At 33.1% G+C, this 12,876-nt stretch overlaps 1 long non-coding RNA gene across 1 annotated transcript; it reads left to right on the plus strand.

Annotated features, from left to right (window-relative positions):
- Positions 1–995: 995 nt before the first annotated feature.
- LOC122585890 lies at positions 996–8,574 on the plus strand. Its single transcript, XR_006321815.1, has 2 exons — positions 996–1,260; positions 8,337–8,574. It is a non-coding gene; the product is annotated as an uncharacterized LOC122585890 (long non-coding RNA).
- The last annotated feature ends 4,302 nt before the right edge of the window (positions 8,575–12,876 follow it).

The raw sequence follows: 12,876 nt of genomic DNA on the forward strand, positions 1-12,876 counted from the left end.
ATAAACGTCCGTTTAAAATCAGGTCACGTGATGGGTAATCTCATAAATTGACTTAATAATACCCAGAGTTAATTACAGAAATCGTCCATGTTGTGGGTTGTGGGCGGTCACTTGCAACTTTCATCCCTAACTTTTAAAAAATTACAGTTTTGGTCCAAAATACAAAATAAAATTAAACACAAAATCATTTGGATTTCTAACGCATAACATATATCACAGATACAATCTCATATCCAAAATCAAACACAAATTTAATCCAAAATTTAATGAAACTCCAAATCTCATTACTTTCATATCAATATATGATCTGTATACAAACATAATATATAATTATATATTAGATCTATTTTTTATATAAAATTAACTCACAAACAAAAAAATCTTAGAAAAATCTCACAATCTTTATTATTCTTATTTCTTCCTCTGTTTTTTATAAGTTCTCAAAACAAAAATAAAACTAAGTAAAAAAAAATACCAATTACTTAAAATCTATGAACATTTAAATCCAAGAGAGTCTGAATATTTAGTTTTCAAAAAGAGAGTAGGGTGTGAGTTAAGATTGTTTGTGAATTTATATTTAATAGAAATAAAAAAAGTTAGATAATTAGGATTTTTTTTTTGTGTGTGTAAATGTTTCTTTTCGTATAGATTGAGAATAAAAATTTTGGACCAAAACTGTAACTTTTTGAAAGTTATGGATGAAAGTTGCAAGTGACCGTCTACTACAGGGACGATTTCTGTAATTAACTTTGGGTATTATTAAGCCAATTTACGAGATTACCCATCACGTGTGAATCACGTGACTTGGTTTTAAACGGACGTTTATGGCCAGGACTAAAACTGTTAACGGAGCAAAGTTTTTTGGACTAAAACTGTAATTTTTAAAAGTTAGTGATGAAACCTGCAAACTGGGTACCACGACAAGGACGATTTCTGTAATTAACACTATAAATAAAAGATTGAGAGATCAAAGTAACCAAAAAAAAATGAAAAAGTGAAAGCTTGTCCTTTACATCTACCTACCATCCTCTTCATATCTTCCACACAAGCCACCTACCAAAACTATCTACTATTCCACCCACCCACTAATTTTGTCCATAAATTTCCTTCACAACAAAAGAACAAAACACATATAATGAATCAACAAATTCAGTAGGCATAGAGGACATACTATGTGAATAACATATCAAGATAGAATATGGAGGATGACTAAAGATTGTATCTGGTGGCAAACTTTCCGGTGACAATACAGAAAAAGAGGTAAGTGTAAAAATGGTGATAACATGTATATATAGTGTAAGGATTAGGAATAAAAAAGGGGGAGGGGGAGTAGCTGTTGCCAACGACTAGTTGGCAGAGAAAGTCATGTGTGAAGGGGCGTTCGATTTGGGACGGAGGAATTTATTTTTATTTTTTGCCCATAACGCCCCCACAGGCGGTGTTCATGGTGTTACGGAACTTTTTGGGCGTCTCGAGGCAAGATAACGCCACACTCCAACTGGCCTAAACATGTTTCGTTTTGTGTTCATTTAATTGAGTCATATATAATTGTATGATATGGTATGATGTATTGAAGCATCTACCCTGTCTCTTTCTTTTAGATTGGCAAGTTACATGTGTGCTTGAAAGTTGGAAAAAAGAAACACGAATCATGAAAGAATATCTATGAGTGTGAATCAATAGAACACCAATAAAAAAATCTTTTCGCTAAATATAAAACTAAAAAACCCGTAACTCTTATACATCTCTGGCATTCTTTTTTTCTTTCAATTATATGTCATAGGTGTATTTGGAAAATATTAAACAACCAAAATTTTGAAGCAACTCTTATGATTGTCAAACACAAAGAATAATCTTTTACAGAATACATAATCATCTATCTATTGATACTAATAAAATGTAACAAAATCGATTCCGTCCAACATATTAATCAATTGAAAAACTCCAAAGTAAGTGTTTTTATATGGTTTCTTGATTCAAGAAACACTTTTTTTTCTTCTTCTAAATCTTGAAATCTGATCAAGTTTCTTAAGTCAAGAAACATCTTGCTTTTGATAAATCTGTAAAGGGAACAACTTTTTTCTGTCTTAGGATATTGAATTATAGAGATATATTATTATTTTTGAACTACTCTTTTTTGGATCTTTTTGTCGGGCCGGGTTGTTTCGGGTCGGGTCAACGGTTCGGGTCGGGTCGGAATGGTTCAAGTCAGATCATCAAATAGGCGGTGCAAAGTTCCCCAAAGTTTTGACCTTTGGTGCGCAGGATTTTGATAATTTTGACGCTTTGATAAAAAAATAAAAAAATTTATAAACTTGTATTTAATCATTTGAATTCCAATGAACGGTGTAGATATAAGAAAACGCTAGCCGCATCGATACAAATTCAATGATCAAGATTACAATCTATACGTCTCTCTGTTATATAACTCTATATAAATTCGACCATTTTCATCATTCGTATTGCGCACACACTTTTTTCTATTCTCAAAAGTTTCACATACTTTTTTTCCATCAAAACCAATGTTGCTATAATGGTTAACATTTTATATCTTTTTCAATCGTTTATTTCTAATTTATCCCAATAGTTAGTTACTTTATGTTTTTTAATTTTTTTCATCAAAACCAATGGCAGATTCCCTCTTATGCTTACGACATTTAGTTAACCTAATAATAGCATGAACTGCTTCAACCAAGGTCGCACCCTTGTCCTGGTTCACCTCTGTCTTAAGCCTAAAGAAGTTTGTTCTTTACATCGTTCACAACACATCTATAACCATAAAAAGTAAATTAAATCCATATTTTAAGATACCGGAAGTTTTTATATTAGAAAAATAATAATCTTAAAAAAAATGGTATATTATACTTCAAAGTCCATGTAAACAAGTTATCTGCTTCCATCTCGAGGAACGTTGCTATTTCCTCGTTTGTCACGTTTAGTCTTCTTGAATTTTCCAGAAAGGATTCATCAAGAAAAAAGTTCTGTTAGGAAAAAAAGTAAAAAAACATAACGCAACTATTGTGATAACTTAGAAATAAACAAATTAAAGAAAATATAAAATGTTAACCATTACAGCAGCCATTGGTTTTGATGGAAAAAAACAAGTGTGTGAAACTTTTTACAATGGAAAAAAGTCTATGTGCAATACGAATGGTAAATGCTTGAATTTATAGAGAAAAGGATAATAGAGGGAACCCTAGCTTCGGTACCACAATTGGATACGAATCGACTCACCCCGTATGAGCCATATGATGCGGGTACAATATCTTCATCGTAATTCCCACATGATCTAGGCACCCCAAAGGATCGAACCCTCGTATTTAAACTTCACATGTGGATCTAGGATTCATTGGTAACGAGCACTTTAAGGGAATTATTTTTTGTGCAAGCGGGGATCGAACTTGAGACCTTAAGGTCATCAAGTGATTTCCTTAGCACTGGGCTGACTCCTTGTTGGTGCTTAAATTTATAGAGTAATAGAAAGGAGAGTTGGAATAGATTGTAATCTCGACCATTGAATTTGTATTAACACGGATCACGTTTCCCTATATCTACATCGTCCATTGGAGTTCAGATAACTAATGCAAGTTTAAAAATTTTCTATTTTTAAATCAAAGCGTCAAAGCTATAAAAATCTCGCTCATCAAAATTTAAAATTTTAGGGAACTTTATACCACCTATTTGACGATCTGATTTGAACCATACCGACCCGACCCGCTAAAACTACTTGACCCGACCCAAAACAACCTAATTGACAAAAAAAAAAAAGTAATTCAAAAAAAATAAAATTTAATAATAAATATACATAATTCAAGTTCCGAAAACATAAAAAGTTATTTCCTTCACAAATTTATCAAAAGTAAGATGTTTCTTGACTTAAGAAACTTGATCAGATTTCAAGATTTAGAAAAAAAAAATGTGTTTTTTTAATCAAGAAACCATTTAAACGTACTTAATTTGAAGTTTTTGATGGCCTTTTTGATAGAATTGATTCAATTGTCATATGCAACATATCAACTATCTACATCATCATCTAAGTCAATAAATTTAATTATACTCTAACAATTATTATTTTAAAACTTTTTCAACTTAATTTTGTAAATATTTGATATGTGTTGAAACCTTGATCTTGGATGAACCATGATAATGACAATAGTAAATAACATACATGATTAGAGAGAAAAGCCAACACGTAAAGAGAAAGAGAATAGTGTATTAGAAGAGTAATATATGTTATAAGGGTTAGGGTTAACACCCATGTATAAATAGACTACAAGAGCATAATGGTACATACACATTTATATGTAGGGTAAATTACAAAAATTATTCCTGGGGTTTATTCAAAACTACATTGTCATACCTACAGTTTAAAAATTACGCGAGACATACTTATTGTTGCCAAAAAACTTATACTAACCATACCTATCACTAACGGTAATCTCTTTAGCCGTTAAGTCAATCACGTGTCGTGCATGTGAGATATCAAAATAGTAATAAAAAATTATTAAGCTATTTATATTTATATTCCATTCATTAAAGTGTTCTATATTAAAATTCACACATATATATATATATCTATATATTGAGAAACCTATTTCAAAATAAAAAATAAAGTATTTATAAAAGGATATCATCAAACGATACAGGTTTAGGCTTAGAAATTTTAAGGTTAGACTACGACTAACCCTGGAACTCAAACCCAAAATGCTACAGGATTGCTGATTTGAGGTATATTCTAAAACGGCCACGAGTCTTCGACTTTGCTTTACTCCCCTAATCTGAGATGGATGTCATCAAACCATACGAAAAAATTATATTATTTTATTATATTTTTTATTTTGTATTTTTTTTAAATAAGTTTCTATTAAAAAGAATAAATCATAAAAAAAAGAAAATAATAATATAATAATATAAAAGTGAAAATTTGAGTGGCTTTCATGGTTCCCATCCTTGTTATATTGATCACTATACACGTATACCAACATAGTAATGACATATTTAATAATAAATGCATTCTTGCGTGAACTATTTTTCTCGATATACTTTTCAATAGAAAAACTCTTTTTTTCATAATAAATTTAATATCTATAACCAACTTAATAACTAAAGTATAAATAAAACTCTAAAATTTCTAATAGTTATTTTTATGATGAATTACAATGATAAAACTTGAAGTATGCACGAAATTACGCTCTTGGTACCTCATATGCACGGCACGTGACTTCATTTAACGATCAAATAGACGACCGTTAGCGATAGATATGGTCAATGTAAGTTTTTGGAAACGATGGGTATGTGTTGCGTAAATTATAAAATTTAGGTATGACCAGCGTAGTTTGGAACAAACCTCAGGTATGATTTTTGTAATTTACCCATACATATATTTATATATAACACTTCTCCTCAAATATATATATATATATACTCATATACATTATATATTAGTTTTGTTGTCTCGTTAAAAACCTTAATAAGAAAAGCCAATGGGATAAAACTTAGTTAAGGGGAAAAAAGGTGCAACGTGTATAATGCCCCCTTGATTTCATCAAATGTCATTTAATCTTCGAAGCCTAGTCTTGAGTGACAAATGTTTGAAACTGCTTCAAGGTGTGGATTCTATAAAAAAGTCATCCAGGTTCTTACTTGACTTGATTTGTTGCATAGATGTTTCTTTTTCCTTTTTGTAGATCATATGTTGAGAAGAATTTTGATGAGATGTGATTTAGTCTATTACTCTTGATGTAGCCTTATCTGATGAGAGCTATGCAATCAGTGTTGTCTTCATGAATGTTCTTTATGGTCTTCTTGATTCATTCAATTTTGCTTGCTTCTTGTATCTCTTTAGGGGATCCATTCATGTTGATGTTGTCAACATATTCAGATCTAGGTGGAACACCTCTTTTATGTTTCAACTAACACCCAAAACCATCATACTACTGTCCTTTAAGAAGACAAGTTCGAACTGAATCAAAGTATGAGCCTACACACTTCTTGTAGCATCCCGAACTTTTATTTAACGGTTGACTTAAGTCGTTAAGTCAACACAACGTGTCCGTTAAATCTCTAGGAGATTTATTGTTTATGTGTGATTAATGTGCATTATGTGTAGGGTTTTAAAGCCTTAATGATGTATATGTTAATGTGTTTAATGTGTCAAAGATGATCAAGATGTGTTAAATGTGTCGGTAAGTATTCCCGTCAAGTCGTTTAAGCCTTAGATGTGAAGATGTAAAGTTGAGGGGCATAAGTGTAAGCTTAGGAAAGTGTGTCCAACAAATTTAGGGGTGATTAAACCCTAATCCTTTTGATTATTCAGTTCTAAAACACATTATCCAAGCCCTAGGCCGCCCCATCCCCTTCTTGATCAATTCTTGTGCGATTTCAAATGTTTTCGGGTGTGTTGATCAAGTCTTTTGCATCCTTCTTGCAATATAAAGGTAGTAGAGGTATAATAACATTGATTTTATATCATTTCAATCATATAATAAAATCCATAACTGATCCAGGTCATTAGAGGATCAATTGATGTCATAAACGAGTGTTTTGATCGATTCGGTAACCTAAAACGTTTGTTATTGTGATGCAAATAAAGTAGGGGTTAATCAATGTGTTCATTGCATCATTATGGTCTTAAAATGGTGAATTTTGAGGTGCAAAAGTCGTTCATAAGGTTTGGGGTCATTTGGGGCGTGTTTGGTTAAGTTTTGGAGGTTAAACAATGAGGTTTGTGTAGAATCGGGGCTAGTTGCGGCGCAACCCAAAAACAATGACTTAAGTTGCGACGCAATTTGCTCATTGCGACGCAATAGCGACAGAATTTTCAAATGGCCATAACTTTTGGACCGTAACTCCGTTTTTGACAAATAAGCTATCCACAGAATCGTGAGAGAGTCTACTTTCTAATGATAATACTTTTAAAAGATGATGATAGTTTCAAGTTCCAGAAAGGTTAATTTAGTGAGTGAATGTCGAGTTCCGTCGAGTTACGTAAGCCTTAAGTATTAAACGAACCCCCGATGCATCAAGCATTGTCATGAGTCATGTTTATAGGTCATTAGACTTGAGTCATGACCATAAGTGAGTGGGTACTTATTAGCTCATTATGTCGTTTAATGATTATAGGTAGTCGGGAATACTTGCAAAGCTCGGTAACTTACGTTATCATTTGTTGTGTGCTTTTCCGAGGTAAGATACACTATTTTGGCACGCTGAGGGTTCAACAAATTAAAACATAGTTTTCGTATAATAACTTCCCAATTGATATCTTGTTTACTTATGGTTAATCGGGATTATACGGGAGGTGATATGGGCTATGTATATGCATATTGAAGCCTGAAATGCTACCCCAAAGATATGTGATGTTATGATATGAAATGCTTTGAGTTATTATGAAATACGTTATGTGATGAACTATGTTATGCAATGAAAGATGATATGTAATGATATGCTATGAGATGTTATGCAATGATATGAGATGTAATGATATGCTATGAGATGTTATGCAATGATATGAGATGTAATGATATGATATGAAATGATATGTAATGTTTTGAGATGAATTGAAATGATATGAAATGATATGTAATGTTTTGAGATGAATTGAAATGTGATATATGTTGATGATATGTGATATGTGCATGATTACATGGCTTGTTCATCTAGTTCACTAGACTTATTAAGTTGCCATGACACATGCACGTTTAAGGGCCTAAACGTAAAAGATGATTATGTGATGATGTTTAGGTAACGTGGACACCTAAACTATATGAGATGTGATAATCGAGCTCGTAATTTAGATGTGAAAGTGTTAATCTTAACCCGTACTTGCCCTTGCCCAGCGGGTGCGTAGATGTGGTTGTTTGGGTGGCTCCTTGCAACATGGTCAAAGATGTGAAGAGTAATACGGGAGGTCTGACCCGCCCCACTTGTCTTGAACATACGGATTACTCAGGGATTGGGTTTCCATTCCTTAACGACATTGATGTACAACCGTAAGGTTTGTTCATCTAGTCGGGTGTGACTTATGTCACCCTTATAAAGATGTATATGTTATATGAGATGCGTGACTTATGTCACAACTATAAAGATGATTAGATGTTATATGTGAAGATGCAAAAAGATGACTAGGCACATTTAGGATGACTCATCCTATATGAAGATGTTTGATGTGATGATATGTATGTGAGATGTATTGTATGATGTGACTTGTGCCTTAATGATTCATATGACTTTTCTATAAAGTTTTAAATGGACAAATGTTTTATTTATGACGTGTTATCTTACTTAGCTAATTCTTTAGCTAACACTTGCTCTTTTAAAATGTTTTGTGCCCTCAGGTCCAATATTAGTGAGCAGGTAGATGTGAGAACATGTGAGGCATGGGTAGATGATCTTGAAGCTGGCTGTAGTTTACCCATAGTGGATACTTATTTTAGACATTTGTTAAACGTTAAGATGTTTATGTATTGAATTGATATTGTGATCGGTTGTTTAATTTTGGGCAACCGATGAGTTTCCAATTGAACTTATTTTGATGATATGGCTAGTAACACCATTTAGTGAATGAACCAAAAAGATTTTGTTGGTTTCGTCTTTTAAAGTTTTATTCCGCTTTCTTTGACGTCGTTGGGCGAAAATTTTTGGAAATCTATATTTTTAAACGACGGGTGTTACACTTCTAAGGCACGCTTATCTTTCTCAAATATAGGAGTACATTTACGAGATATTCAATTAATCAATTGTATCATATTCGACTAGAATATTTAATATAATGATCATTGAAGCTTTATAGCTTATATACCTCGTCATGTTGAATTTTAATTAGGCAATGTTAAGCCTTTAGTGATTTCATATGGATGCCACCTTTTTAGACCTAGAATAAAATATGTAGTACTGACATTTATTAGTTTATTATGATGTCTGATGTGTGAAAATCTAGTTAAATTAAAATCCTTAAAAATACTCCGAATCAAATACCACGCACAATCGGGCAGTGGACCCGTTCGTATGCAATATAGATTAAAGTAAGTAAAGGTTCGTTCCACGGAGACTACAAAGAGCTAGCGAGTTTTAAGTAGTTTAAAAGAGTTTGGTTTTTTAAAGACACCACGTCATCTTGGTTTTTATATTAAAAGTTAGTTGATTGAAAGAGTTAGAAATTTCTAAGAATTTATCGAAAAGAAAATTGTTTTATATCAAATAGGATGAGAAGATCATCCACTTTGACTCCCTGATACACATTATTTAGGTTGCATTTAATTGAAGAACCAATTCAAATATGTTGATTTATAATCGAGAACTAAACAAAGACTCACCCCGTACCCGTCAAGTTCGTTACTTTATTCAATTCCCTTAATTAACTAGTTCCATTACTAAGACCGGTACCCCAAGACGCCTTTCATAACTTTCCTAGTCAACTAATTGTTTTCGTTATTTAGATAACAATTGTGTCTATTGATTGTACCCAACCATTAACCCGTTAACCCTTATTAACTATTAATTTCTTTCTACTGTACCCGTCATAAAAACAATCGCTTCTAACCAAGCAATCAAAATAACTTTTACACAACCTAGTTACCACTGAGATCATGCAAAAACTATCCGTAATTAAGAGTTAAATAGCAAAGAATTAATAAGCTAAGATTACGACACAACGTTAAATCAAATCAACTTCAATTCAAAAGATTATGCAACCATTATTCAATGTATCACTTCATCTCAGTGGATGGCGAATTATTTAGCTACTCATAATCATAAACAAAGCACAAAGAGTAAAAATATAGAAGAACATATTGTACCAATGTGTAGAAAACAAGTAAACGCTAAGAAAATCGATAACCGAATGCCTTGAAGCTCACGAACAACCCTTAGACCTTGATGGACGAAAAAGTTGCTGAGAATAGCCCCAAAGAACCCTAAAATCGACTAGAGTTGATTGTATATCGAATGAGAGGGTTATGGTCTTGTATTTATAGAGTTTACAAAAAGTCTTCACAAACCGACCTATAGGTGCGGCGCACCAAGCTTCAAGTGCGGCGCACCTGGCCTAGTTTCCAAAAATAATCCTGCCCGATATGCGACGCACCACAGGGTTGATGCGCCGCACCTCCCTGCTTTCTAACATCTTCCAACTTTCTGAGAAGAAAATGCTCCGCACCAATCTTCCAGGTGCGACGCACCTGCTCTGTTTTCAGCTAAAACTTGTAGTTTTCATTCCGTCTTCACTCGTATGCGTACATGAACCATCCTAGTGCATCTTGTAGTCATCCGAAAGCTGTTTCTAACCATTTCACCTGTTCTAAGCTTGCAACCACTAACAATACCATCAAAGCATCGAATATACATGTAGTTTGCACATATTTAAGCTTAAAACGACTTAGAAACGATATGGGAATATGCATATAAATGGACATATCAAATCCCCCCATACTTAAGCCTTGCTTGTCCTCAAGCAAATTCAGATTTCAAAACATTCATTCCCTTGGTTCTCAATTGCAAAACATGACATTAATCCAAAAAGAAGCAGAACCATAAGAATAGTTAAGAAGTTTTAATCTTAAATGAAAAAATTGAAATGTTTGACAATACTTGAATGATCCAAAATACTCGAAAACACGTCTAAGCACTTTAATCAAATGAAAGAAGAACATCTCAACTAACTTTCTCCAACTAACAAACTATTGGGTTGAAATATCGTATCAATCACTCGAAGCCTAGTCGTGATGCATATATTTTAACCATATGCTTGTAATAGAATCGTACCTATGTCGCCATGGCGCAAGCACCATATAACGTCTATCAAAAGAGGTAATAAACACGGTTGAAATGTACAAAGGCTTACAAGGGTCATTAACAATGTGTATGGAAATTTAAGGATATAATCGGTGTTAAAAGGAAATAACACAACAATTAACTAGGTTTTACATTATAGTCTAGTACAACACAACCCATATCAGTAGTTGTCATCTATCCACAACCCAAAAAATGTTTTCCCGACTCTACTCCCCCAATAGATCGATAAATACCGACACCATTATGGTGTATTACCTTCAAACGACTTCAAACCACCGAATCTTACCCATATTGGCTTTAAACAAACATTGCCAACTTCAAATGAAGATTATAATCAATCAAAGAACACTTTGTTGGTTTAAACTTATGTACCAACTCTACATTGTTTTGCCAAAGATGAGGGAAATACCAAATGACAGTCCAAGTTCTTCTTTTTCTTTATTTTATTTATTTATTTATTTATTTTCTGTTTTTCATTCTTTTCATTCTCCTTTCTTTTTAATGAACTACTTTTACCCTGTCTAATTGGTATCCCATTTTTACAACTTTGAAATTTGTTAACAAATCATAAACAATCATGCTAATCCGAATAATCTAGACTTAATCAATAATTATGACGACATTAATCTACCCCCAATAGAGAATATACCAACCCGACACAATCAAGACAACCCCAAACCTTCCAACTAGCATAGGCAACTAATGACCAACCTAGGATTTCGACTATCGGTATGGTGAGGATAGGTTACATTTTTAAGTGAATTTAAACAAACGAAAGGTTAGGCTCAACATGTTTTCTAAGTGTATCTTGCACTAACAATGAGTGCAACAAGGGTTTAACAAGGGATATTCACTAACCAATGTGATTAGCTACTTAAACACATGCATACAAAACATGGTTAAAAAATGATAAACATAACAAAGGGTGAATAAACAAAGAAAACGGTTTAAATCCTAAATTTACCTCTTTATCATCAAGCAAACTACGGGACGATCAACTAAGACAAGTTCTAGAATCAACGCAATCACCGGCACACTAATATCAAAGAAATAAATGCAAAAATGGAATAAGTTAACCTCAAACTTGCACATCATAGTTCAAAGCTCTAAAAGAAACTCTTACTTCCGGATAAATCCAAAATCCTATGAGAGGGACAAATTTACAAGGCATCTAAACCAAAACCGTAACACTTATCAAATCTCTAAATGAATCAAGATCTCACATATTTGGGTGTTTTGTGGTAGAGTGTGCTAGTCATGTAATCAATCCGAATGGATTTGCCTTAACGATCATTCAAAACACATTTAACAATTTAAAATAGTTTTACCAAGGGAATATAGCTCAATTACTTACTAATATGATTAAATCTTAAATGACAAACTAATTAAACTATAGGACAAGCAATCAAAAGTTAAAAATCTACTCAATCTCATCAAAAGGTCTCAATTTCATCCGTCTTTTTCCTATTTACCTACCCCCCCATACTTGAGTTGTACCATGTCCTCATTGTACAATGAACTAAAGACAATCTATGGGAAATAGTAAAAAGCAAAAAAGAAAAGAAAAGAAAAGAATTACGAAAACTTGCCGGATGTTGGTAAATGTTTGTATGCTTGGTAGAATCGTCAAAAATGAATGAGAGCTGAACTTACTCCCAGCATATGCATATGAATTACTCTTCTCCAAAAGCATAAAACACAACCAAAACAAACTCAAACATAATAAGCATTAGAATATTAGTTAAATGAAATAAACAACCACCCCCCATACTTAGTGTTCATCCTACATAACCAAATAAACTACCCTAAATACGGAAAAAGTAAAATGTTAAGGGTGCCAACAAAGGGCATTACAACCAAATCGAAAATAAATGTGAAATGTTCCAATAACCATCTACCAAAGTGAACCAAATATAATCATGATGACTTAATGCCCACGGAATCCGGCACCGCCATCTCATCACCAATACATCATCAAAATCAAGGAGAAAGGAACACAGAGGGAACACTGTCGGCACCATCAGGATTACGCCCAGTAGCAAACCAATCATCTCCCGGAGCAACATGAGGAGTACCCATACCCGT

Source organism: Erigeron canadensis, chromosome 1 (assembly GCF_010389155.1).
Source record: "Erigeron canadensis isolate Cc75 chromosome 1, C_canadensis_v1, whole genome shotgun sequence".
In the NCBI taxonomy this organism is placed as follows: Eukaryota; Viridiplantae; Streptophyta; class Magnoliopsida; order Asterales; family Asteraceae; genus Erigeron; species Erigeron canadensis.